Source organism: Canis aureus, chromosome 34 (assembly GCF_053574225.1).
Source record: "Canis aureus isolate CA01 chromosome 34, VMU_Caureus_v.1.0, whole genome shotgun sequence".
In the NCBI taxonomy this organism is placed as follows: Eukaryota; Metazoa; Chordata; class Mammalia; order Carnivora; family Canidae; genus Canis; species Canis aureus.
Window position 1 is genome coordinate 24,943,100 of NC_135644.1, and position 26,029 is coordinate 24,969,128.

At 45.6% G+C, this 26,029-nt stretch overlaps 1 protein-coding gene and 1 long non-coding RNA gene across 8 annotated transcripts in view; one reads left to right on the plus strand and one right to left on the minus strand.

Moving 5' to 3' along the window:
- The window catches only part of ITGB6 (integrin subunit beta 6), a 134,904-nt gene that overhangs the window by 17,210 nt on the left and 91,665 nt on the right, over positions 1-26,029 (plus strand). The gene's annotated exons all lie outside the window — the stretch shown is intronic.
- On the minus strand, positions 7,243-11,567 carry LOC144304716 (uncharacterized). Of its 2 annotated transcripts, XR_013371698.1 has the most exons (3): positions 11,380-11,567; positions 10,566-10,896; positions 7,243-7,551 (listed from the first exon to the last, which is right to left on the minus strand). It is a non-coding gene; the product is annotated as an uncharacterized LOC144304716 (long non-coding RNA). The 2 variants fall into 2 exon arrangements; XR_013371697.1 differs by lacking the exon at positions 11,380-11,567 and having other exon boundaries at positions 10,566-11,137.

Consider the following 26,029-nt stretch of genomic DNA (forward strand, 5'->3'; position numbering starts at 1 on the left):
ACGAGGGGCCCTCCAACAGAAATGAATCGTCACTGGCTGGGGGCAGGTGAAGAGCACATTTGGGTAGGGACGTGGGGACGGGGCAGGGAGAGGCATGGGTTCGGGCTGGAGAGTATTGGCCAGACGCCCGGGAAGGCAGCGAGAGATGCTACAAAGCAGAATAAAGCAGCATGAGGAAGCAGAGTGAGTGCAGTGCTATTTTTAGAGGAGGTGGCCAAGGGTGGCTAGAAGGAGATGACATTTGACCAGGCACCTGACTGAAGTCTTGAATGAGATGCGGGGTCAGCCAGGGGAATTCGTAGCAGATTTATGTCTCCAGCAGAGGAAACAGTCGACACAGGAGTCTGAGGGGTGGGTGGTGTGCGTGGAAGGTCCCAGGGAAGCCTTGGGACTGGCTGGAGTGACGGCGTGATGAGCAGAGGAGGCAGGGAGATCCCAGGCTGGGCTGGGCCTCTGGCCCCCGTAAGAACTTTGCACTTTTTCCAGGGATAGTGGGAGCTTGGGCTTTTTTTAGTGGCTGCATAGGGTTGAAGGTTTGGGAGCAAGAGAGCGACAGAACCACATGGTGGGGGCTCTCGTTTTAGGTCAGTGGTTTTCCAGTTTGAGGAACACGAAGAAACCTTCCATGGAGGCAGCATATTTAATTCTGATAAACAGGGGACGGGCTGGCCGAAGTGGGAATGAGGATCCAGAGCCCCAACCATCGCCTCCTTTCTCTTGCCGTGCCCAGAGACCCCAGGGGCCCCTCAGAGCTCTTGGTATCAGGGAGGTGGCTGGGCCAGGTGTGCAGGACGGTTACACTCCAGGCTTCTCCAGTGGCCTGGAGGAGAGACGGGGGCTCTCAGGCTGGGGTGAGGGGGATGGAAGTGGAGCAGAGTGGATGAAGCAAATGCATGCCTATGTTGTGCACAACCAGTCAGAAAAAGTGAATTCCGAGCCAAAGGGATGACCATCCTTGGGATTGGGCGGGGTGGGGTGGGGGAGATGATATTTTCCAGATGGCTGGTCTGCATGGAGGTGAGGAAAGCTGAACGGTGATCCCTACCTGTGGGGAGGACAGTATCAGAGTTGGAAGAGACGCCTTCCTTCTTTCTCTCCACATAAGACCCGTATTAAATGTCACCTCCTGGGCTGTATTAACCACCATTCCCCCCTCAGTCTGCCGGCCTCATTGGCCTCCTCCAGCCTCCTTGACCACGTCAGAGATGCTTCGGCCTCAGGCCCTGAGCACTCGCTCTTTCTGCCTTAAATGCTCCCTTTCAGAGCCTTCGGGTCTTCACTCCAATGCCCCCTCCCACTGAGGGCTCCTGTAGCCACTCCACCTTCTTGACAATTCCTAGTTGCCTTCTCTGCTTTGTTTTCATTCCTTAACACTTTTAACTAATGAAATGTTGTTTGACTTTTGAAATATTGTACACTGTCTCTCTCCTTATCTTCATGACATCAGCTCTTTGCCCCTGCAGGGCCTATGATAGAGCTTGGCACCAGGGGGGGTTTCATAGAGACTTTTGGAACGAATAAAGACCCCTTGCTTGTGTGAGAGCTATCACAGGGTTTGGGACCAGTCCAATAACTTAGTGCAGAGGATTTGGCACATCTATTTTTCTAAAGCAGCAAAGCACTTTATCGTGGGCCATGTGGTAATCTGAAAATAATTATTTTATTCCTTGATTTGTTAAAAATACAAAAGCATATGCTAAACAAGGTGTATGTTAGTCCCCATGAGGATGTGGGGACTCCTTTGGACACATATTTACCCAGAAACTCCCAGTGGCCAGTACCAAGCTAGGCCCTGAGGTGCAGTGATGAGTGAATTTGGTAAAACACTGTGTACTAGTTGTCTTTCCCAATTTCTTGAAGCAATTCTGAGATGTATAACCTCCATCCGCAACTTAACCCCCGCAGTGTCATTGTACTTCTAGACCACTCCCACCTGACAGACAGGCTGCATTCGTGCAGCTCATTTTTAATTTAGTTGATGGAACTTGGAACACACTGTCTTATAGAACCTGCATGATAGAGCGGAGAGCTTCCCAGGCTGGGCTACTTAAGAATAATGCAATTGACACCATAATTTCAAGATGAAAACCTGTAGGAAAGAATACTGTTGGATGGCTAGCATCAAACAACAAAATATAAGTTGAGTGAGAAAGGGTGCTGTTACGTGCTTTAGGTGACCATGCTTGAGAAAAGCATTTGAAGATGTTGAAAAGGATCTTTGAATTCCCCGGGGAAGCTGAAAGTCTGGATTTCAATCTGGTGACCTCACTTTTGGGGTCCTGCCTGTGGCCTGTACCTATATCCCCCACTCCTCCCCTCTCCCAACTTTTCTTTGGTCTTTGCCATTTTGCCTTCCCTTTTGCTGGCTATGTACCCCTTTATCAACCCCGCCTTCTCTCTATATATTTTCCTTAAAATAGAAAAGGAGTCACAGGAAAAAGAGCCTGTCAAGACCACCTGTTTGGAAAGATGTGGTCTCTTTTCTAGATACCCATAAAGAAAGGAGAAATGTTTCCATGCCATTACAGGGTATCAGCAACTGTGGCAAATTCAATACTCTTGGAATTATCTGTTTGCTTGTTCTCACTTATTTGTTTGTTTTTTAATTAATGTTGTAGATTATCTTTCTGACTTAGGGGATAGGATCACTGTGAATATGAAGGTTTAAACCTCCTTTTTGCCCAAAGAATATCCAAGGCAAAGTAGTACACACCGTGTTGTGATGGGGTTTCACTCTTCTTGGAAATGGAGCTAGAGGATTCTCAGATCCTCATTGCTTCAGTTATAACAGAAAGTAATGTATATGAGGCTCAAGAGACACTTGGTCCTGTCATTATCTAGCTGAGTCATGGAGTCAGTCCCCTAGGACTCTGTTTCCTCATCTCTAAAAGATGGACAATAAATCTGTTCTTCCAATTTCATTAGACCGTTGACAGGAACAAATATCAGAGTAGAGATGAAATTGCTCTTAAGACTCGAAAGCCCTAGAAGCCATGGTATTATAAATTACCGAAAAGTTAACTCTGCAATGTTATCATAATCTGGGTAATTTGGAAAAGCTTGGTCCTCTTACCTCACCCAAGAAAGTCCCAGGTTTTAAGCAAGAGTTGAGATTATTCAGAATCTGACCTTTGTTTTGAACCATTATTAATAATATAAACAGGCACTTTAAGTCTTAAGTGGTATAAAACATATTTGCAAAAGGAGAGGCCAGAAAGAACAAATGCTGGGTTGAGTGAATGCTGAGTTCATACCTGCATTTTTTTCTACCGGCCAACTTAGGTTATTCACACTTTAAAATTGGGAAGAGGGCTCATGCATTTCAAGTGTGACCCTGATGGAAATCTTTCTACGCCAACTGCAGAATAAAGAACTTTTCTCCCTGCGGGGCCTGACTCAGGTGTCTAGAATGTATGCTTGCTCATAAATAGCAGGAGTATTCAGCATTATCATTATTTTTCTCCGCCTGGGTCGTTCGGGGATTTCAATTCACTCTGGGTAAATGATTAGTGTGTATCCTCGGAGCATAAAAGCTAAGACCTGTGGCAGAGACTCACAGGGCATATTAACCGTTGGTGCTCTTCCCCTATCAACAGCGACCAGTATGGGCACAACACTCTGCTCGAAGACTCGCTTACACACCTGACAGTGGGGTTTTAGCTCATCAAGATTCTGTATCAGAGGCAAACCTGGGGGCAGACAGAAGACAGTGTCTGTTGTTTTGAAGGATCAGTGGACAGAGAATTGGGAACCTGGCATTATTATCCTGAGTGACAGTGTGACTGTGAGTAGGCTACTTGTCCTCCCCGGACCTCAGGGTCTTACCTATAAAGGGAAAGGACTCTTCTAGCTCTGGAAATGCCAAAACACAAAGGCCATGTTATAAGCACTACTTGTCCAGTTTGCCACACATCTCACCAGGTGGCCCTTATCTATAGGTAAATAAAATGGTAGAAAATGAGGCCAAGTGGGCCAAATAGAGCCCTAAGGCAGGATTTTATAGGCCCTTTACAATAATTGTTAAAAGTTTTTATATTATTAAAAATCAGAAGACATTATGTAAGAATGTAGATTTCTGATTGTTCTTGAAAAATCAAAAGATCTGGACTGGGCTCAAACCCAAACATGGCAATAATCACCCTGCGCTGAGTGGGACCGTCCTCCTTAGATCAGGCAATGAGCTTCACTTGGCCACATTCCCCACCACTCCCTATTGCTACCTACGCCTGGTCTCCTCTGTGCTATTCTTCTGATCCCTCAGCACTTGAAGTTATGATTCTTGCCCTAATATCTCTCCCAACCCCAGATGCATTAACTTCCACTTTCAGGACCTTTTCTGAAAGTAGATTTTCTGCAGACAGAGAGAGAGAGAGAGAGAGATCCTCAACGCCCTGGCATGAAGTAGGGGAGCAGATAGATCACTGTTCTCCAGAGAGAAGGATCTCAGGGTCCTAGTGATGAGGAATGAGGGCCGAGAGGCCAGGAAATACCAGTGGAAGGGAAGAAGGTTAGGGAGAGAAGGGGTTCTGTGCAACAGGAACATCATGCAAGTGATAAATAAGAGCCACTTTTGCGACTAAAAAATTTTTAGCAGCCACATTGGAAAGAAGTAAAAAGAAATAGGTGAAATCTGTAACCAAATATACCCCAAAGATCTTCATTGCATCATGTAATCAATTTGAAGACTATTAATGAGATATTTTACATATTTTCCACACTAAGTCTCTGAAATCCAGTGTGTATTATATGCGTGTGGTTCCTCGCCATTCATTTTAGCCACATTCCAAAGACTCAACAGCCCCATGTGGTCGTGGCTCCCATAGGGGACATCACAGAGCTAGAGAACCAACTTCCCAGTGTTGCCTGGAGCTATTGCTGGCTGCGTAGCATTCAAAAAGGAACCATATGGATTGAGGGCTCATTATGCATCATATGAAATACAAGTACAACTTGTTTTCTTTTTGTTTGTGTGTCCCACTGAAAAAAGGTAACTAGAGCAGAGGGCAAATACCATTGAAATGGTATTGCTACTGGTCTTCTGCTGTTGTATGGCCCTGGACTTCGTATTTTTTAGCCTCAGTTTTCTCATCTCTAAACCTGGTAATAACTGTACTTACCTTCAAAGGTTTTTGTAAAATTGATGAAAATATTTCACAAACAAAATAAATATGCAGGTTTAACGAAAAGAACAATAGCTACAGTTTCTGGAATGCTAGCCTCTGTGTTAGAAACTTTGTACATGGCGTCTTAATCTTCATAATATCTCTATCCGGTAGTAGTATTATGCAAATTTTAAAAGGAAAAAATTGAAGCTTCTAGAAATTAAATATCTTGTGCAAATTCACACAGGGAGCAAGCGGCAGAGCCAACTCTGGTTTTGAAGACAGTTGGGTCATATTTACGGTGTTATTCCACTTACAGAGCGAGCAAGGGAGAATGAGTCTTACCTCTTGCTTTTTGAGACAGAGACAGTTTGTAAGCATTTTAGAGATGAAGAAACTGGATTTATAATTATATCCAGGATCACAAATGAGGCAAATGAATGGTCCTGGTAAATTTAGAATTGGATAGTCTCTAAAGTTATCATTCTGGTTTTAAGTCCACTGAACCCCCTAAACCAAAGGAATCCCCTGTATACTGAGATTATTTTTTAATTCAAGAAATGAAGCACTGATCACTTCTTCTTCAATGGGTGGAAATGAATGCATAGGACTGGAAGGTAAATTTGTTACCGGTGGGTGATTCCACCCCTTCTTACCCTAAATAACTTCAGTACAGTCCATCCCAATTCGCCCTGTTTCCTAGGCATTGCATTACCACTTTTTTATTTTATTATTTTTTAAAGATTTTATTTATTTATTCATGAGAGACACAGAGAGAGCCAGAGACCTAGACAGAGGGAGAAGCAGGCTCCCTGCAGTGAGCCTGATGTGGGACTTGATCCCAGGACCCCGGGACCACGCCCTACGCTGAAGGCAGATGTTCAACCACTGAGCCACCCAAGTGCCCCCCACTTCTTTAATGAATGCTTTATCATCAATTTTCCTAGCTCCAGCGTGACTCATGCAAATACGGATAAGAGAGCTTATTTGCCACCAGGTTCCCGCACAAGTGCACATAGACTTCGTGTGAACTGAGGCATTGTTGCTGCCCGATGGATGCTCTTTCCATCACAGCAAGTGACACAATTTGTCAGCATACGTTATTTTCAATGTGTCTCTGCCAAACCACCTCCCGCCGTGGACACCCCCTCTTGCACACATACCCTAATCCTTCCCAGCATGGTACCTTTGTAAACACTGTTCCCACTGCCCGGAGTGCCTTGTCCTAGTATGTCCCATCCAATCATGTTTGTCCTTTAAAGATCATTTAGCTGAGGTCAGGATCCTGACGAGTCTAGGCTGCATCGTTTCCATATCTTTGACTTCCAAGCACCATCCACATCTCTCCTTTTAGCCCACCTCACGCACCACCACGTTTTGTTGAACTTGAACATGAATGTACTTCCTGTGTGTATTTTTACCCAATTAGGTGAAGTTTCCTGGAAGACAGGGTCCTTGTATCTAGTGTTCTCCACCCGAGCAGTATTTAACACATTTTATTTACCAGCTGCTTAAATGTTCTTTTTCTGTACAGTGGGGATGGGCCTATAAGAGGTGTGTAATTTCTGTTGAATTAAATAAGCTTTAGATTTGAAAATCATCTTAGAGTAGCTCTTCCAGAGATAACAAAACTCTGTCATGATTTCAAGGTTCCTTATTGTCTCATTCTCTTTTCCTCTCCGCTAGATCTCTTTAGACCTTGAATGTGAGTTACTATATCTTGCTGTATTTCCGTTTTTAGATCCTTTTAAGAGTACTTTGATAATGCTACTTCCCACTTACAATACATATTATTAATGTCCTCAAGCAAAAGACTGAATTATCTCACAAAGTATGTGATCAGAGTAACATGGAAAGCAATAAAACTGATATGGGTACAGAAAAACTTTGCTCCAGGTGAAATTGAAAAACTAATTGAAAGCAATGACTCAGTCATCTGCATTTTTCCTGGTATAAAAAGCAGCATGAAATGTTCGGTGGCCATGAATAAACTCTTAATGCCCTTCCAGGTAATGAGTAACCACGTGTGACTAAGACAGAATTAGGAGAAAGTTGCAGACATTGGGGGAAAAAGTTCCCATGATTATCTAGTCCTGGAGACTCCCTGTTCTGGGAAAGATTATCATATCATAGGCTTGCGTGACATCAGCATTTTTATTTGCCAGTAAGAACCTATAAGAAGCAGTTATTGTCTTTAATTAAAAAGCAAGTACAGGGATAAAACTGAGAGATCTAGAATTTCCTTGAGCTCCCCCAGGATCTTTATTTCATATATTTGCCCTTTTGTGAAGTTTTTCCTATTTTCAGAGAGATGGGTTTGTGCAGTCGGAACACACTGGGACACAGTGAATGTTGGCAGAGCAGAATGTTCCTTCCGGGTCTAGGTTTTCAGGTCCTTGGAGGATAGACTGGGCTGGCGGTCTTTCTGAGAGGAGGCACTCGAGTTTACCTTTAAGTAAAACAAATTGAATTCCAGCGTGAAGACTGTTATCACAAGTCCCCATGCCCAGCCCAGCTCCTGAACTCTCCCTCCTGCTGCCATGGATATTTTATCGGGCAAACAGAACTAGTGGCTCCTTCAGTGCACTCTACCTGCCTTGGGCTATTTTTAAGTTATTTGACTCTAGCTTGTGGAATTGGTTATGGTTTGCTTTCCAAAAACTGCTTTTTAAAAAAATCTGGAACCAATGGATTCCTCTAGTAGACTTTCTCCATGTTTCTCCTGTACCTGTACATATGCGGAGGGGGTTGACGAGGAGCAAGAGGAAGGAAGAGAGAGAGAGGGAGATGCTCAGGCCCCTTTCCCCTCTCAAACCTAGAATAAGCGACCCTCCAGATACTCGACCACCACCCTAGTTGAGGCCACCCACATCCCAAGCTGGTGAGGGGTTTGGTCTCCTCCCTTGCCAGTTGAGGAGACCTTCTGGAGTCCCATCTTTTCCTCCTTCTACACAGCCAACTGGCAAGTCCTGTCAGCTTTGCTCCCCCAAATCCTGAATCTGTCCGTGCTCCCGGGGTCTGACACAGTCACCTGGTCCCATCCTCTGCCATCTGTCCTGCCATATCACACTCCTGTCTGATCACCCTGCTACCTCTTGCTCCTCTAAAGTTCCTTCCTCCCACAGCAGCCTAGAGTCTCTTTTTAGAACATACATCGGGTTATGAGCCTCCCCTATTTCAAACTCTAATTGCTTCCCATCTGCTGAGAGCAAAAACCAAATGTCTCTCCTGCCTTGGGGAGCCCTCCCCGACCTAGGTCTCTCTCATGGCGACTGGCTCACCTCTCCTGGCAGCGTCTTCCCCTTTCCTGGACATCCTGTACACTTCCCATCACCAAGGCTCCCAGAGCACGCTCCACCTGCTTGCCCGTACTGCTGCTCTGCCTGGAACCCTCTCTCTGTTGATCTTCACGTGGGTCGTGTCTTCTTTGTTCTAATCTCAACTTGCAGTCACCCCATCAGGGAGGCCTTCCTTGGTGTCCCTCTCCAAAGGAGCCATGGTGTCACCCTACCATATTGCCCCAATCAGTTCCCTGCAGAGCACTCATCACGGTCTGATCTTTTCTTACTTATTATTTTTAGTTAATTTATTTAGCATGTATCTTTCTCCGCTATGCTCTCTCTCTCTTACGCACCCTGTGTCTCCAGTGTCTAGGACAGATCCTGCCAAAGAGTTAGGTGCTTCTAAGTATATTTTGAGTGGATGATCAGATAAATAATAAATGTCATGGCCAATAGCCACTCAGTAATGGTATCTATTGAGCATCTACAGTATGCAAGGTCTTAACCTTGTATTACAATGACATGGCCAGTTTCTATCTAAGTATAACTTTCACCACATTATCGAATATGATCCTCATGGGAAACTCTGAGGAAATTAAGGAAAAGGAATCAAAGGATCTTGCTGCCAAGAAGCTGCAAGTTGCTTTCTGTTTAATGTCGGAAAAAGGAATATGCATGTTGGGCTCAGTGCTTTCCTTGTAGCAGAACCAGCTAAGCCCAAGCAGAGATCAGCCACTCGAGACCAGGACCCACCACCAATAGTTTCCAAATGGTTCTTTGCCTGGTTGATCCTCATCATCTTGTTTTTCAGCTAAAGGTGCAAGGAAGAGTTGAATGAATGGGGATGGATGCTGAGGGCATAATGAGAGGGCGCTGTGCAGGATGACGAAGGGAGGCCTAGCAGGGCATGAGGCCTTAGGGGGCCAGGCGAGAGCCAGAAGCTAGGGCGCTGTTTGCAGGAAAGAATTTTGGATCTTTGAGCGCAAGCAGAGCAGCTCAGTGTATACAAAATGGTCCAGGATTGGGGGGCGGGGGGAGGTGAGGGTGTTGCCCTTTCTCTGCAAGGAATGCGGTGTGCCCGCAGCATGAGGAGCTCAGGATCTCAGGGCTCTGGGGAGCTCTGCACATGGGGCAAGGGCTGGGGCGCAGCTCTGGGGCACTGGACAGGTCCCGGATGGGAGCCGTGTCATAGGAATATTTTCGTGAGGACCCCGCAGTGCTTCACTCTCGGCAGCGCGCAAGTCCCAGGGCATGATGCATCCCAGGCCACTGGAGAGTTCTGCACGGCCTCAGTACCCAGAGGCTCAGAGGCAGCAGCTCAGCGCCTTGCGCCGGGTGGGGCTGAGTCAGAGCCTGGGGCTCTGTGCAGATGTGCTTGCACCCCAGGCACCAGCAGAGTGGTGGTTTCAAACGATCAACAAACCATTACCCCCAAGAGCTGCGAAATTTTTCTGAGCACACTTGATGCATCCTACGGACTTACCCCAAATAAGTAGAGAGACTTTGAGAAAGGGGAAGCATGAAGAGTGAGCATGGGGAGCAAACCGCTAGCAAAATTTGAGTGAAAATATGATCTAATTGGCCCCCACAGGCTGGGGAGGCCTGGGGACATTTGGTTACAGCCTTGCCAGGCAGGCTCAGTAAACAGGTTCAGACCTACCTACTCAGTCGGGAGGCAATTAAGTACCACTGCCAAGGGGGAGCCAAAGGCAACAATGGGCAGAACAATGGGCCTATTGTGGCACCCAACCCTCTGTGGGCTGCTGGGGTGGTGCTCCAAGCCCACCGGCTCTGCTCCTGTGCTTAAATAGGCATAATTAATTACCAGGAGCTAATTGTAATGGCTCCTGCCTTAAAGGTTGCAGTCTGCCTACGTGTACAAAATATGGCAAGTAGTTTCCTTCCCTGCAATGACACTGTAAATCCAGCAGAAAGGTGCCCCAGATCCATGGCAAAGGGTTCAATGCAGATTGTGTTTATAAAGTTATCTATTGGGCAGCCCCAGTGGTGCAGCGATTTAGTGCCTCTTGCAGCCTGGGGTGTGATCCTGGGGGGCGCATTCTAAATGACCTGGAGAGAGTTACTTCCTTTGCCATTAACACTCCCAGGAAAACAATAAAATAATTCTGCTTAAAGAGAGCTGAATTCAAGGGAAAACAAGAAGTCAACAAAATATTTCTACCTTTTGCGGTGGTCAAGCCGTACTTGCCACCCTAGAAAAGAGCCACCCGGTTGGTTTCGTTCTGTTCGTTGGAAAGCTGTGGGTGCAGGTGTGGATACGGCCTGTGGGGCGTGTGCAGTGTCAGCGGAGTGAGGGAAATCATCGCAGTGGTGAGCCCTGGGAGTCCACGCGAGGCAACTAGAATGCAGCTCCGCAGTGCACAGGGTGGGGCCTTACCCGCTGACCTAAGAGCAGTGGGGCTTTGTCATCACCGAGCAGCCCGGAGCCTCTGAACGGTCATAAAAGGAAGCCCTAGGTCCGTGTGGGGCTGGGTGGGAGCTGGTCATCGTGCCTGAAGGAGATGGCAATGTTCAGGGGTAGGCCGCAGGGTGAGGAGCTCCCAGCTATGCCTCATTTGCCCCTCCTTGGGGGGCCTCCCTGGGGCTGCAGAGTAGACCAGCTGGTCACCTTGCCCCACGTGAATCCAGGCAGCATCCCCAACAGCTCTGAGAGTCTGCCTCTCTCAGAGCTGACTTCACAAATGAATCTCCCAGGGATTTCCCAGGGAGCTCAGGTCAGGCCTTCGGATTGCAGCATCTTGGCGCGGTTTGCTGCACCGTACTCCTCACTTTGGATCACTACAACCGTTACCAGCAGGAAAGGAATGTGTCCTTTAGGAAACGTATCCATCCTTAAATGGTAACCCACCCTTCTAGAGAATTCAGGCAGCCCGAAGGCCCCGACTTCAATTTCCCATGACGTAGTACAGCTATCCCTCCAGTTTCCCAGGAATACCCTCCGTCTCAGATATCCCGTTCCCTTGCCCTGTGGGTACCTCCTGGGCAGTCCTCTTCAGGGCTCAGGGCTTGCTTTGGTCTGGGAATATAGAACTGCCCTGGTTAGATACCAACACTGAGGTTCTTTCCATCAACTGTTGCTCCTGAAATGACGGTGACTCATCTGTGCCCATCACCTAGAGGCTGAAGGTGAGTCATCACAGAGGCAAGACGTGGTTATCCAGACCCAGAGGGCCCGGGTTTAGTAATGAAAGGATCAGGTTAGACATGACAGGAACAAGCCAGAAGTTCTTACCCACTCTCCCTGAGCCGAGCCATGCTAAGCTTTAAATAAATTTAATCCAGTTCTTCTCCCACCACTTTTCATTTTTATTTATCGCTACCCGTGGAGCCAGAAGCAGAATGGTCAAAACATTTCCAGTGAAGCTGCATTTTCAGGGTATTTACAGTCAGCCTGGAAGCAGCAGGAAGTGGGATTTATAGATTTGTATTAGCAGGCCGGCAATTTCCCAAGCCTCAGCATTTGGACTGGTTTTTAATTAAATAAATGTGCAGGAGTATGGAACTGGATCTCTGGATCCCTGGAGGTCTCCCAATAAATTGAGATAAGATCCTTAACCCAGAGGCATTAGCATCCCCTAGGGAGCCCCGAGAGGTGGGCGTCCAGGCGAGTAGGGGGAAGGATGACTGCAGAGTGAAGTACCTCCCCGGGAGGTCAGAAGGCTCTGGGCAGGCGAGGGGAGGACCGAGGAGGGGACCGAGGCACCCGCGGCCAGGCGGGAAGGCCAAGCTTCTCACCCAGGCTGCGCTCCTCGGCAGCGGAGAGGCAGGAGCAGCGATAAAAAGCTCGACTCGGGGGATCCCTGGGTGGCGCAGCGGTTTAGCGCCTGCCCTTGGCCCAGGGCGCGATCCTGGGGACCTGGGATGGAGTCCCGCGTCGGGCTCCCGGTGCATGGAGCCTGCTTCTCCCTCCTCCCGTGTCTCTGCCTCCCTCTCTCTCTCTCTTCTCTCTCTGTGTCTGTCATAAGTAAATAAATAAATTAAAAAAAAAAAAAAAAGCTCAGCCCGTCTTGCTGGGTCTTACATTTCAGCTCCTGTTCTCACCGGCTGGCCAAGAGGTGACTCGGCTTCTCTAGGGGAAGCTTCCCTGCTTTTAGGGCCGGAATCATGGTAGCCCCTCGTCCAGAGGTGCTACGTGCAAACCTCAGATGGCTGCTGACTTTTTTTTTTTTTTTTTAAGATTTTATTTATCTATTCTTGCGAGACACAGAGAGAGAGGCAGAGATGTGGGCGGAGGGAGAGGCAGGCTCCTGCAGGGGCCCGACGTGGGGCTCATCCCGGGGCTCCAGGGTCACGCCCTGGGCCGAAGGCAGGTGCTCAACCGCTGAGCCCCCCGCGAGCCCCGGCTGCTGACTGCAAGAGCCTTGTCTGCACACCTCAAACAACCTAATGCTTCTGCTCAGGACCCTCTAAAGGCTCCCATGTCACTGCCCGGAGAGCCCAAGGGCCCCGAGGCCTCCAGAGCTCTGTGCTGGCGCCCCGGGTCTCGGGCCGCCGGGGGCTCCTGGTCCCTGGCGCACCGAGCAGCCTCACAAAACCTTTGCCCTGGGTCCCCTCCTGGGAGTCCCCTGGACCCCGCGCCAGGAGGGGCGGCGTCACCCCGTCAGGGACCACGCGGGGCGGAGCAGCCCACCAGTTTCTTCAGCCCCGTGGGGACGCGGTGGGTGACAGCAGCATCCCCGGCCCCAGCCCGCCCCCCCACCCCGGCCCCCCCGGGCTCGCGGTCCGAGCGCCCCCGAGGCTCCTGCCCAGGCTGCAGCCGCGGCCCCGGGAGCGCGAGGACTCCGGGCGCCGGGCACAGCCAGGGCCTCGTCCCGGCCCCTTGACCCTGGGCCCCGCCTGCCCCCGAAATTTCTGGAGCAGCTTCACCTGCGCTGGCCTTGTGCCCGGTGCCAGGGTTCGGAGGACCCGCGGCCGCCACCCTCCTGGCCTTGTTCAGCCCCCGGCACTTCCCTCCGCAGGAGAGAGAAGGCGCTGGTGCGTGTGTTTCCAGCACAGCGTAGACCCCAGACGTGCAGACGGACATCGCAGCGGCGGCCCGTGCAGGAGGCAGGGGCGTCCAGGGACCAAGGGTGCCGTGTGGAGGCCGCCCTCCTGACACACCCGCCACCTCCCAGAACACTGCCGCCGCGAGCAGGCCAACCCACAGCGTCAGTGATGTGGGTCGTGCCCACCCGGTTAACACCGTCCTGCCGCGGCCGGCACATCGCGGGGGTCGCTAAACCCCGGCTGGTTGGACTCACGAGGCTCCTCACCCTCAGGAGCGCACGAGCGGTCCGGCCCTCCCACGGTCCCGGGTGCCTGCAGACCATCCCCCCGCCTCTCTCTCTTAAGCCACAAGATCCGAGCAAGGAGGCCACCGTGAGTGGCAGGAGGGTCCCGCCTGGCTCCCAGACCCCCCCCCCCGCCCCCCGGGTCAGCCTGGTCATCTGGCCCAAAGCCAGGCGGCATGGAAGGAAGGCCCGTGGGGCAGAGGGGCAGGCGGGGTAGGCCCCGGCGTTTCCTTCTGTTCCAGTCCTTGCCGAAGGGCCAGCTGGAGTGTTTAGGTCACGCTTCCTGGAAGTGGGCAGGCAGCAGCGGGCCTGAGCTCCCCCTCCTCCCATTCCTCCACCGCACAGAGCACCACTGCTCCCTGAGGACGCTTCGGGGCTGGAAGGCGGTGGTCAAGAGGCCAGACTGTTTGCATGGTTCTGTCTACTTTGCTTGAAGAAGAGCATTCCAGCTACGGCACTAAACAAAACCACACTATTCATGGATGACCAGGACTTGAAGTCTACTTCCTTCCCAAGTAAACAGACCAAACACCGGGAGTTCCCAGCAGATCCACTGCCTGCTGGCTCCCACCAGGCTTCCTCCTTCTCCAGGCCACCGGGCTACCCACCCCCTGGTGCGCCAGTCTCCCTGCCTGACGCTGCCAGGAGAAACTGAGTAGAGAAAGCCATCAGCTAAGGCTTGCAAAGTGGTTCTCAGGCTGCCAAGCCCTGAGCTCATGATGACAGATACAGGCTCCAGCAGTCGGTTGGGCCATCTCTGGCCCGAGGCCAGGCTGCATCACCTACTCCCTGGGCCTTCCACTCCGTGCCCAGGGGAGGGGGTGGGGTGGGAAGTGCAGTCTGCCAAGTGAGGACCTACCCTGAGACGTGAAGGGGAGAAGGCCATGGAAGGGAGCAAGGTAAGGAGACCCAAACCAAAGCAGACGTGAGAGCTGCCAGGACCAGGGAGTCAGAAAGGGCTCCGGCTCTGAGCGTGACTCCAATCACTGTCAGCTCCACTTTGGGCAAGTTACCTAATCCCTCTTAACACTTACGTTATTCACAAAAGGGAAGGGACAGTGTTTGCTTCTCTGTACCAGTCAGGGCCCCAGCAGGGGACAGAAATGACACCAGTTATCTCAACAGAAGGAACGAAAGCAAGAATTATCGACTGGGTACAGGCTGTCAACTAGGCAACAGAAAGGGTGGAAAGATACATCGAAGGTATCCCTGAGGTAGAAAATGTGGGAAGTAGCTACCACCCTTCGACTGGGAGAAAAAAGGAAGAACGGGAATCATTAAAACTCAGACAAGGAAGGCTCCCACAGGGCTGAGACTCAGCCGCCTGAGCAGGGGCCCTGCTGGGCTGGCACTGGGGGTCTGTGGGCGGGCGTGATGAGGCTGGTTCTGCACACTGCAGAAAGAGCAAACTGGATTCGACTATGCTACTGGAATGAGCGCCACTGCCAGGGTGTGGAGGAAGCAGACAAGAAGCAGCAGGTCCTCATCCCGCCCCCAACCTCACGGCTTCCCACTATTGGCCTGCTGGCAGAGCCTGACGTCAAGTAGCTGCCAAAGCCGAGATGGGGTTTGTGGACCCCCAGCTTCAGCACCACAGAGCTGGGTAGAGATGGCTGGGTCTGGAGCTCTGAGAAATTAAATTAACAAATGGCTCATTCATAGTTAGGATTAAATGAAAAAAAAATCATATAAAATGCTTAGCACAGTGCCAGGCACACACATGTGCTACATAACATTACCATCATCATCATCATCATCATCATCGTCATTATGATCGATAAATGGGTTTGGCATTTAGATGGAAGACAAGGCAGGGTCTATCTGTGGTCGGCTGATTGTGAGACCAGAGATTAATTTCTGGATTCCTTTTTGGAAGATCGCTGATTACAGATCACAAGTGTGATCTCAAATCGTAGGAAGTCTATAAATTAGTCATGTGAATTTGACTCTAAAATGTCCATCCCTTTTCATCCCTATCTGCACTACATCAGATCCTCTTCACCTCTAGCCCAGGTTCACCAATCCTTTTCTCCCACCTCCAGAACACCTAAATCACTACTCTAAGCCCATTGGTCATTTCTACTAACTGCCTTCAACTCAATAGGATCCCATTGCCTGTGGAGTAAAAACTAAGTTCCTATGACTAACATTAGCACACTCAATGATCTGGTTTGGGAGCCCCAGAAATGCAACCTTCTATTGGATCTAGCACCACCCTCCCCATACTAGGGTCAAGTTAGAAAAATGAGGAGTGAGAAGAAAGTCTGGCCAGGCCTGATACTTAAGGAGTCTCCCTTTGGATGTCCTAATGTCAGCTCTAATTCAGAATGTCAAGAACAGGATTAATATCCCTGTGCTTCTCACCTACCTTTAAACGTTTAATAAGTTCCTCATCACGGCTGAGGTAACGTCCTAATGCCCTGAGCTCATGAAGTACTGCTCTCCTCTTCTTCATTACGTTAGCGACTCCCTTTTCCCTCTTTGTTCTCTACAATAGAATCTTCTCTCACAGTTATCAGCTGTATCAGTCAGCTAAGGCTAAAATAAGCTGCAGTAACAAATAACTCCAAAATCTCCGTGGGTTCCATTGACAGCGTTTATTTCTTACATATGTTAAATGTTGGCTCTGGGTGAATAGCGGCTCCACTCTACTCCCTTTTCACTCCAGGCTCTAGGCTTATGAAGCAGCTCCTTTGAGGAATACTACTAGTTTTTAGTTTCACGGCAGAGGGAAAAGAAAACATAGTGACCTCACAGTAACTCTTAAAGCTTCTGCTTGGAAGTACCATGTATCACTTCCACTCATATTTCATTGGCCAAAGGCCACATGGCTTCCTCACAGTTCAGTAGGAAGAGATTTGATATTCATTAAATTGGGGCCACTGCAAGTCATGGGGCCAAGCTTCACATCAGCGGTCATGAATGTACAAAATGAATATTTTGATCAACAAAATAATCTATTATCCCCTCTTAGCCAAGGATCCTATCACCTCACACCTAGATTGCTAAATCTCAGGGGATGATGAGTCTCAATATAAATCTGGCCCCAATAGAAGTGGTCCCTTTTGCATCTCCCTGCTTCCAGTGTCTCAATATTATATCTGGTAATATTATGCTGCCATTATGTTATTTCCTAAATGCTATTATCCTCTTGTTGTTCCCTGCTCAGAACTTGCAGCAGATTCCTATTGCCAAGGAATTCAAAGCTGAATTCTGCAGTCTAGTGTTCAAGGCATGCAGCAAAGGGTCTTCCCTTTAATGTCCAACTGTATCCAAGTCCAGGAACAGATCCAGCCAGATCAGAGTCTGATGCTTTTCTACACAACTACTCCAAAATTTTGCTTGTGGTATTAATCTGGCTCATGCTTCTTGTCCGTGCGCCACTCTCTTTTCCAATAAGTTTACGTCCTCCAATTTCCTTAAGAGTTGTCTCAAATTTCATCTTCGAAAACAATGGCCTTGAATAAATCCTCTCCACTCCTTATACTGTTCAAAATTCAGAATTACAGCTCTATGCTCTGTTTTTATTTTCTGTGTCTGGAATCACTGTAAATTGCTGTGGGAAAAGATATTGGGGATTTTCTACTCCACACACACCACCTCCCCTGAATTTAGGCACGAGGAAATTGAGACTCAGGAAAAGAATGAAAGGAAAAGTCACTAATTTGATGAGAGGGTGAATGGGGACGGGGACTAAGTCTCCCAACCAACCCCTTGTTACTATTCTTTGCCTACATCGATTTGTCTCTTTTAATTTAATCTATTTCTCCAATTAGATGATAATCTATTTTAGGGTGGGGATGCCTCATTATATTATCCATTTTGCAAGACCCTTGATATATATTAACAACAACCTTGCATAGTAGCAATTATTCTTATTTTACAAATGAGAAGACTAAGAGGTAGGTAAGTCAAGTTGTGGGCCCAAAAAACCAGTAAATGACAAAACCAGGGTTTATTGAATGCCTACTGTATGTTTGAAATTGTGCTAGTTCTCATTTAAAGGAGATTAAAATACAATTAACTTAAAAGATAAATGTCTCCACTTCAACATAGTTCCTAATACATCCTAAATGAGTAATATATTCAGGACTATAAAATTTGTGGAGGACAGACATGGTGGCCAAGGTATCAGGAAAGAGATTGGACTGGAGTTTGGCAATTAAGGATGCACAGAATATGCATAATCAAAGCAGACACGGTGGGTGGGTGTGGGTATTTCCAACAAGGATAAGGATGTCAGCAGAAACTGGTAAAAATGGATTTTTGAGAAATTGGGGAAAACTTGTTTTTCAGAAACAGTAGTTTTCATAGGAAAGTCACGTAGTATAAATTATAACAATAGATTGGGGCAAAGTTATGGAAGGCTTTGAACACTGGGTCAAGGTTTGGGGCTTTTATCCTATAGTTATGGGGTATCACCAAAGATGGTTGACTTCTAAAAGTAGTGTTTTAGCCAGTGTGCAATATGTGAGTGATGGAAAAAGGGCTGGGAGAGGAAAGAGCAGTTAAAGACCACTTAGAGTAGATGAAAGAGCTCTTTAATCATCTACTTTTCAACTGAGAAGCCTGGCATGGGGGTGGGCAGGTTTTAGGGGGTGGTTGAAATCATATCATTGACATGAAATTATTGCTGTTGTTTGTCAGGGGAGTGTGGGAGGGAACTGGATAAGTAAAGTATAGATTTTTTAAGTTGCTTGTCCAAAAGCAGATAGTCTTGTTTCCATGAAAACGTGCATGGATTGAGCTCCCTGCTCAGTGAGGAGCCTGCTTCTCCCTCTGTCTCTCTGCCCCCAACTTGTGCTTGCACTCTCTCTCTAGTGCTATCTCTCTCAAATAAACAAGTAAAATCTTGAAAGAAAGTAGAAAGAAAGAAAGAAAGAAAGAAAGAAAGAAAGAAAGAAAGAAAGAAAGAAAGAAAGAAGAAAGAAAGAAAGAAAGAAAGGAAGTTGAGGGCACAAAAGCTAATCCAATACTTTCTTGAGATGGGGGGGAGGGAGAGCCTGTTCCCAGAGAGTTAGGAAGCTTTATACCCCCAATTCCATCTTCACTTTACATGGTCTTCAGTGCTATGCTTCTAGTGTGTTGTTGTTGTTTTCATTTTGCTCTTTTCTTTCATAAGTAAATTCAGAGTTCAGTGAGCACCCAGGTGAGGCTAAATGTGTGCTGTTTCCAACCTAATGGCTTCCAAGCTTATATTTCTTCTTTACATAATCACCAACAGTTTTTCTTCCTATACAATTATTTGAAAAAAGCAAAATGAACCAAATTTATTTAATAAAATACTCAATTTGCCTGAACTTCAATAAACGAAGATGGCTCTACTCCCCAAATGGAAATATGGGCCACATGGAAGGAGCAATGTACAACAGCTTTAATTTAAAATGTTAATTAATCATGGCATGCCAGAGTGGCTTTCTCCATTAAGTGACCAACTCTGGTTTTGGCTTAGGTCACAATCTCAGGGTCATTAGATCAAGCCCTATGCCGGGCTCTGAACTCAGTAGAGAATTTGTTTGAGATTCTCTCTCTCTTCCTTTGCCCCTCCCCATACTTGTGTGCGTGTGCTCTCTCTCTCTCTCTCAAATAAATAAAATAAAATAAAATAAAATAAAATAAAATAAAATAAAATAAAATAAAATGTTAATTCATCAACTGGTATATGGAAATTCAACTGTGAATCACTACAGGTAGTTTACTGATATCAAGCCTACAATGAGTATGTAAAAAAAACTATGGATTGAATAAAAGTTGGATTTATGACCTATGCATAACTCAGTACTTTAATCATTTACATAAAACTTTCTTTAAGAACTTTTTATTTTTAACTCTAGAATCATTGTTGGGACTCCTTTCTGACCTTCCTCCAAAATCAGAGTCTTTCTTAACTTTGGGATTCAGAGAGCTCTGGAAGTACTGGCCTAAAGAACATCAATGGTAGTCAAAACATAACTCCCAAACACTAGACCTTAGTTTGGAAACCCCAAATCATGCTCATTTCACCTTCCACAGGGCCAACTTGCACTTTTAGTTGGATGACCCAGGAACAATTATGTGGTCTACATCTATATATCTGATGTTTCAATCTCATTTCAGGGATAAGAGGTTGAAGAAAATTTCAGTGGATTTTGGAAGGCCTAGAAAAACAGTCTTCAACCTGCACAGCTAGTGCCTTTCGTCACTTAGGGGTTCTGAACTTTTTCTGTATGGCAGGGACCCCTTTGGCAGTTTAATGAAGCCCAAGGATCCCTTTGCAGAAAAAATATTTTTAAATTCCTAAGCTAAAATATATATAATTAGAAAGAAAGCCAATTATATTGAAACATGGTTATTAAAATACCAAAAAACAAATTTATGGTATAGTAACACATGCACCTCTTTTTTAAAACCTTACATGCCAAGGCCCAGAAGCAGGTCTAAGGGCTACTATGATTTTGACACAATAATCATTTTGACATCATTTTGCATATCTGCTACCACTATAAAGTGATATGAAAAATATGTGTGATTTCTCTTGCTGAGAGTTAACGGGTACTGCTAATATGACAGTGGTTTGCTGTCTACATTTATAATGGAAGGAAATGTTTAATTTTAATCTGGGAATAGTGCAAATTTTTTTTTCCATTTTAAGGTCGCAGATCCTCCCCCCTTAACTTCTGTTAGCAGGGAGACCTCAGTTAAGAACACGTATATTGAAGGATTATTTCTAAGTAAAACATAAACTATCAGAGATTATACGGATCCGTATTCATGCAGTATGAAGGTGACCCCACTGTCATGCTGGGAAGGTGTCCACGGAGCTTGCCCACCACTGTAACTAGCACCTAGCATCATGTCACCCAGAGCAGATGTTTGGTGCGTATTGGTCGATTGTATGAAGACAGGGTTGGAGAGACGATAGAGGGAGTTTGGACTTGACTCACTAAAGGTCCTTTCTGTCCTAATGTTCTGAGACTCTACGGCTTTCTGACAAATGCAGAAGGAATTTTCCTGAAGCCAGCTCAGAGGGTTGTGGCCGCCAGGAAGTGACCGCAGGAGACAGTGTGGGGAGTGGGTGGAACAGAAATGCAGAGCAGAGGGGGTGAAGTGGGATGGGTGTTGAAAACTCGGCAGTGAGCCTTAACTCCATCCCTGAGATAAAGATCCAGATCAGAATGGGGCGGCCACATCCAGTGACCACAGAGGGTAACCAAAGGGCAGAGAAACAGCTGAGGCTGCCCAGCTGTTTTTTTTCTGCTGTATGTCTATCAGCACAGGCAATGGACAGGAAATTTATTCATCAAGATTCTGGCTCATAATTCTCTTGATGAGGAAATTATTTGTAAGCCTAAAGTCTTTTTGTGTTTCTGACAAGAGTCATTAGCTAAAAGTGTTGATTGAGGCTGCCCCCTCCGCCCTCCCCCCTTGAAAGAAAGAAAGCTGAACTCACACAGTCTTTTGAAGTTCCTGGCAGGACCAAGTGTTAGAAACTAAGACAACCATGATGTCAAGCAATTGTTAGGGTCAGTAATGGTTGTAAACCAGACACAGATGAATGCATTTATTTCAATTGAGACTTTTACCCAATTTAACACTTGCATGTCGGGGCCTCATGTTATACAAAAGAATAATAAAAATGGCTATTACTTTTAAAGTATGCCTACCATGTGTCAGGTATCATATGTAATTTTGTAATGCTCACAACCCTGCGTGCCTTCCCAGCCCCTGTAGTGCATTAAATGGTGGCTGCACCAGAAGATGGGTCTACTTAGAGTCTGTGAATGTGATCTTATTTGGAAAAGAGCTTTTGCAGAGAAGTTAAGGATCTTGGGATGAGATCATCCTGGACAAATTCTGGTGGGCCCTAAATCAATGACAAGTGTCCTTACAAGAAGAGGGGATGATACAGACAGAGGAGAACACAGAGGAGAAAGCTGAGTGCAGAGGAGGTGTGGGAGCGGTGAGTCACTAACTCAAGGAAGGCCAAGGAGTGCTGTCAGCTACCACAAGCTAGGAGAGAATCGTGGAACGGATTCTCCCTCAAAGCCTCCAGAAGTCAACCCTACCAACACCTTGATATCAGATTTCTGGTTCCCTGTGAAATCTGTGAGGAAATAAATTCCTATTGTTTCCAGCTACCTGGTTTCCTCTAGGATCTACTCAAGGCTCTGAGAATCGGGGACTATTGCTCTCCTGTTGAAAACTGTCCATGCAACTGTGGCCAGTCACTAACTAGCTAGGACCTGGGTCAGGTATGCCTACCCCTCTGCTGCCTGACCAGACACATAACTAAGTAATTCAAGTTGAAATAATCCTATTAGGGTAACAATAATTCAGTGCAAGGGTTAATCCCATGACTGGAATCAGACTGCCCGGGTTTGAGGCCAACTTTTCCACTTAGTAACTATGAGACCACAGGCAAGGTATTTTACCTCTCACTGTGCCACATTTTTTTTTTTCTTTCATATAATGGGGAGAACTCAAGAGCCTAAGGAGATATAACAACAGGTTTGATGTGGTTTCCTGTATGTGGTTCTTGAACAGAAAGAGGACATTAAGTAAAACTTCAGTAAATCTGAATAAAATATGGACTTCAGATTATAATAATGTATTAATATGGGTTTATTATTGTAACAAATGCATCCATAATAATTTAAGATGTTACTGACAGAGAATGCCTGGGTGTGAGGCATATGGGAACCCTCTGAACTAATCAATCTAAACTGTTCTAAAATATCAAATTAAATTAAATTAGTTTTTTAAAATGGGAGAACATCAGTACCTTACCTCAGAGTGTGAAACAAGATTTAGAACAGTGCCTGGCACATTGTAAGGGCCATTGTTTGCTATTATTGTTTTAAAATTAGTATCAAGACCATGGTAATTATGTTTTCTGTGTTCCATGTAACAGGCTAAATATTTTTTTTCAAAACTAATATGGTGCTATATCATAGAGGAAACTTGTCTAGTTTTGTCTCACTCCAAAGCTGGGTGAAGCCAATAAAGTCACTAAACATTCTCTTATACCTCAGTATTTCTTGGTTTTTAGATTGTGAAACTGATTTCTGAGAACCATGCTACTACCTGCATGCAGTTCAAATGAACAATCCAGCTTGTTTATCTGAGAACAAGAAAAAAAAAATACCTGCAAATATAGCTTTGAAACGTGTCTTCATGTGTTAAAAAAATCTGTTACTGGCTTCCATGTTTTAAAAGCACTATATCACATTTTACCCTTTTCTTGGAAAATCAAGCAGACCGAGTTATAGGGACTCTTCCTTTGCTATGTTGACACCCCACAGGGTAGACAAATTATTCATTTCTTATATGTTTGTGTAGATTCTCATCCTAATGAAAGAACATTTTTAAAAATTTTTTATTTTATTTTATTTATTCATGACAGACACAGAGAGAGAAAGAGGGAGAGGCAGAGACACAGGCAGAGGGAGAAGCAGGCTCCAGGGATCACACCCCAGGCTGAAGGTGGCGCTAAACCGCTGGGCTACCGGGGCTGCCCAAGAACAACGTTTTTATTGCTAAAGAATGACATAAAACTGACCACTGTAAGAAGTGAGGTTTCCTAGGAGAATAATGGTGTCAAGTAAGGACAACCAGATTCAAGCAGATCATTCCCACCTCACCTGAAGCCCCATATCCTAAGGGTCTGAGATAGTTGGAAGGACAGCAAGTTTGGAACAAAATGTTGCATACTTTCTCACCTGAAGCAATGCTTCCTACCCAAAGAAGAAAATGCTGTTGTCTTAAAGGGAACTACTCTTCTAGACCTTCACACAAGACAGGCTGATGGGTACGGAGACGAGAGCTTGAGGATGGAATGCTGTACGAACAAGAAATCCGCAAAGGGTGGACACAAGCCATACCGGGGGTCCTCTGTGTCATAGAGAAGTAACGTGCAGTGTTTCACAAGGGAAACCAGACTAGGTCGTTCGGTACAAAGAATACTTTAAATTACCAAGGCCAAGGTCTGGGTCTGAGTTTAGAGATTTATGAGTTGTCACTAACCCCATGTTCTTTACCTGAACTATCATCTAAATGGACTTGCTCTTTGGACTCCCCTGAGAAAGAGAATTTTCTCCAGGAAAACCCATCTTGAAAGGTCTTTGAATTAGATGATGCATTCAAAATGCAGCAGGAAGCAAATTCACACCTGGATTTTCTCTGGAAATCTGGCTACAATTTTTAAGTTTGATTCTGGGTCTCCCTGACAGCAGCCTAGGTAAAATTTCAAAAAACTTTGAATATCGCCATTCTTTCTTCTAGCACTTCTGAAACTATTAGTGGAAATGGATCTAGGAATGCTAATAAGTACATGAAGAAAAAAACTTTCCCTAAGCAAATCATTTTTTTGTTTAATTGGTTTTTAAATTGTTAAACAAAGGTAAGCAATTTTCTTCGCTGTGGGGCACCTTAAAGTGTTTAATAGGGTAATGAGCATTGTGATTTCTGATACGGGAGATTTGATCCTCGTATTAACTAAATCATAGGAACATTTCACCATCAAGGCAAGCATTAACAGCTCTCTTCAGAACAGATTTTGGAAGATAATATTGATACATTATTATGATCTGAAGTCCATACTTTATTCAGTGCTCTTCCTGCAGTGACGCACAAAAAAATAAATCATTCTATTGGGTAACATTTAAATCCTGTCTTCCTAATCCTTGACTGCCTAAAGTTTAGACCCTAAGCCATTTCAAAATTAATTTACTCTGTGCAACAAATATCCAGTAATCCACCAAGGTCTGGACTGAGACCAGGGCCAACAATGGCCTTTTCCATGCTTTGGGGCGTTACTCTATTAATGCTCAAGATATCATAATTTTATCAATGTATAGAAATATTTGCCAAAAACCAAAAACTCTCTCAAAATATTTGCAACTAACACAAATTTTCTTCTATCAAAAAACTTTCATTATATGTGTTTTGGTTGGTACTTTAAAACTTTGAACTCCTTGATGAGAAGAAAATTATTCACTACTTGAAAAAATGTTTGAAACTGCTGTTGAGCCCTCTGCTACCCTAGACATCAGTAAAGACCCTGGTATACTCTCCTCGGCTGTCTGACCAGGGAAGGGACTATCTGCCAGCACAGCTTCACGCAGAGTAATTTTGAGACAACAGGTTGCAGGAGAGGCGTAGGTTTTCACTCTTCTTCAAAGTCCCTCAGCCTGACAGCTCACTGGAGACACATTTTGTCCGAAAGTCATCATGCCCAGCAATATATAGATTCATTGCTTCTGCTGTGTAAAAATCCAACATACCGTCTTTAATTCACATGCCAGCTAAATTTGCTTTTAAAGCTTTTAGGGGGATCCTTGGGTGGCTCAGCGGTTAGAGCCTGTCTTTGGCCCAGGGCGTGATCCTGGAGTCCCAGAATCGAGTCCCGCATCAGGCTCCCTGCATGGAGCCTGCTTCTCCCTCTGCCTGTGTCTCTCATGAATTTAAAAAAAAAAAGCCTTTAAAAAATTTTTTATTTAAATTCAATTAATTAACATATAATGTATTATTGGTTTCAGAGGTAGAGGTCAGTGATTCATCAGTCTTGTGTAACACCCAGTGCTTATTATGACACGTGCCCTCCTTAATGTCCATCACTCAGTTACCCCATCCCCCCCACAACTCCAGCAGCCCTAGTTTGTTTCCTATGATTAAGAGTCTCTTATGGTTCGTCTCCCTCTCTGATTTCGTCTTGTTTCATATTTTGCTCTCTTCCCCTATGATCCTCTGTTTTGTTTCTTAAATTCCGTATATGAGTGAGATCATGATAGTTGTCTTTCTCTGACTGACTTATTTCCCTTAGCATAATATCCTTTAGTTCCATCCACGTCGTTGCAAATGGAAGATTTCATTTCTTTTTTGATGGCTGAGTAGTAGTCCTATATATTTATATATGTATATTTATATATTTATTTATACATTATACATTATATATTTGTATATATAATATATATACATATATACAATGTATACAATATATAATGTATATTGTATAAATATACATATATACATATATTATATATGTATATTTGTGTATATTATATGTATATATGTATATATTATATATGTATATGTATACAATATACATTATATATTTATATCTATCTATCTATCTATCTATCACATCTTCTTTATCTATTCATCTGTCAATGGACATCTGGGCTCTTTCCATAGTTTGGCTAGTGTGGACATTGCTGCTATAAACATTGGAGTGCAGGTGCTCCCTCGTGTCACTACATTTGCATCTTTGTGGTAAATACCCAGTGGTGCAATTGCTGGGTCACAGGGTAGCTCTATTTTCAACTTTTTGAGGAACCTCCACACTGTTTTCCAGAGTGGCTGCACCAGCTTGCATTCC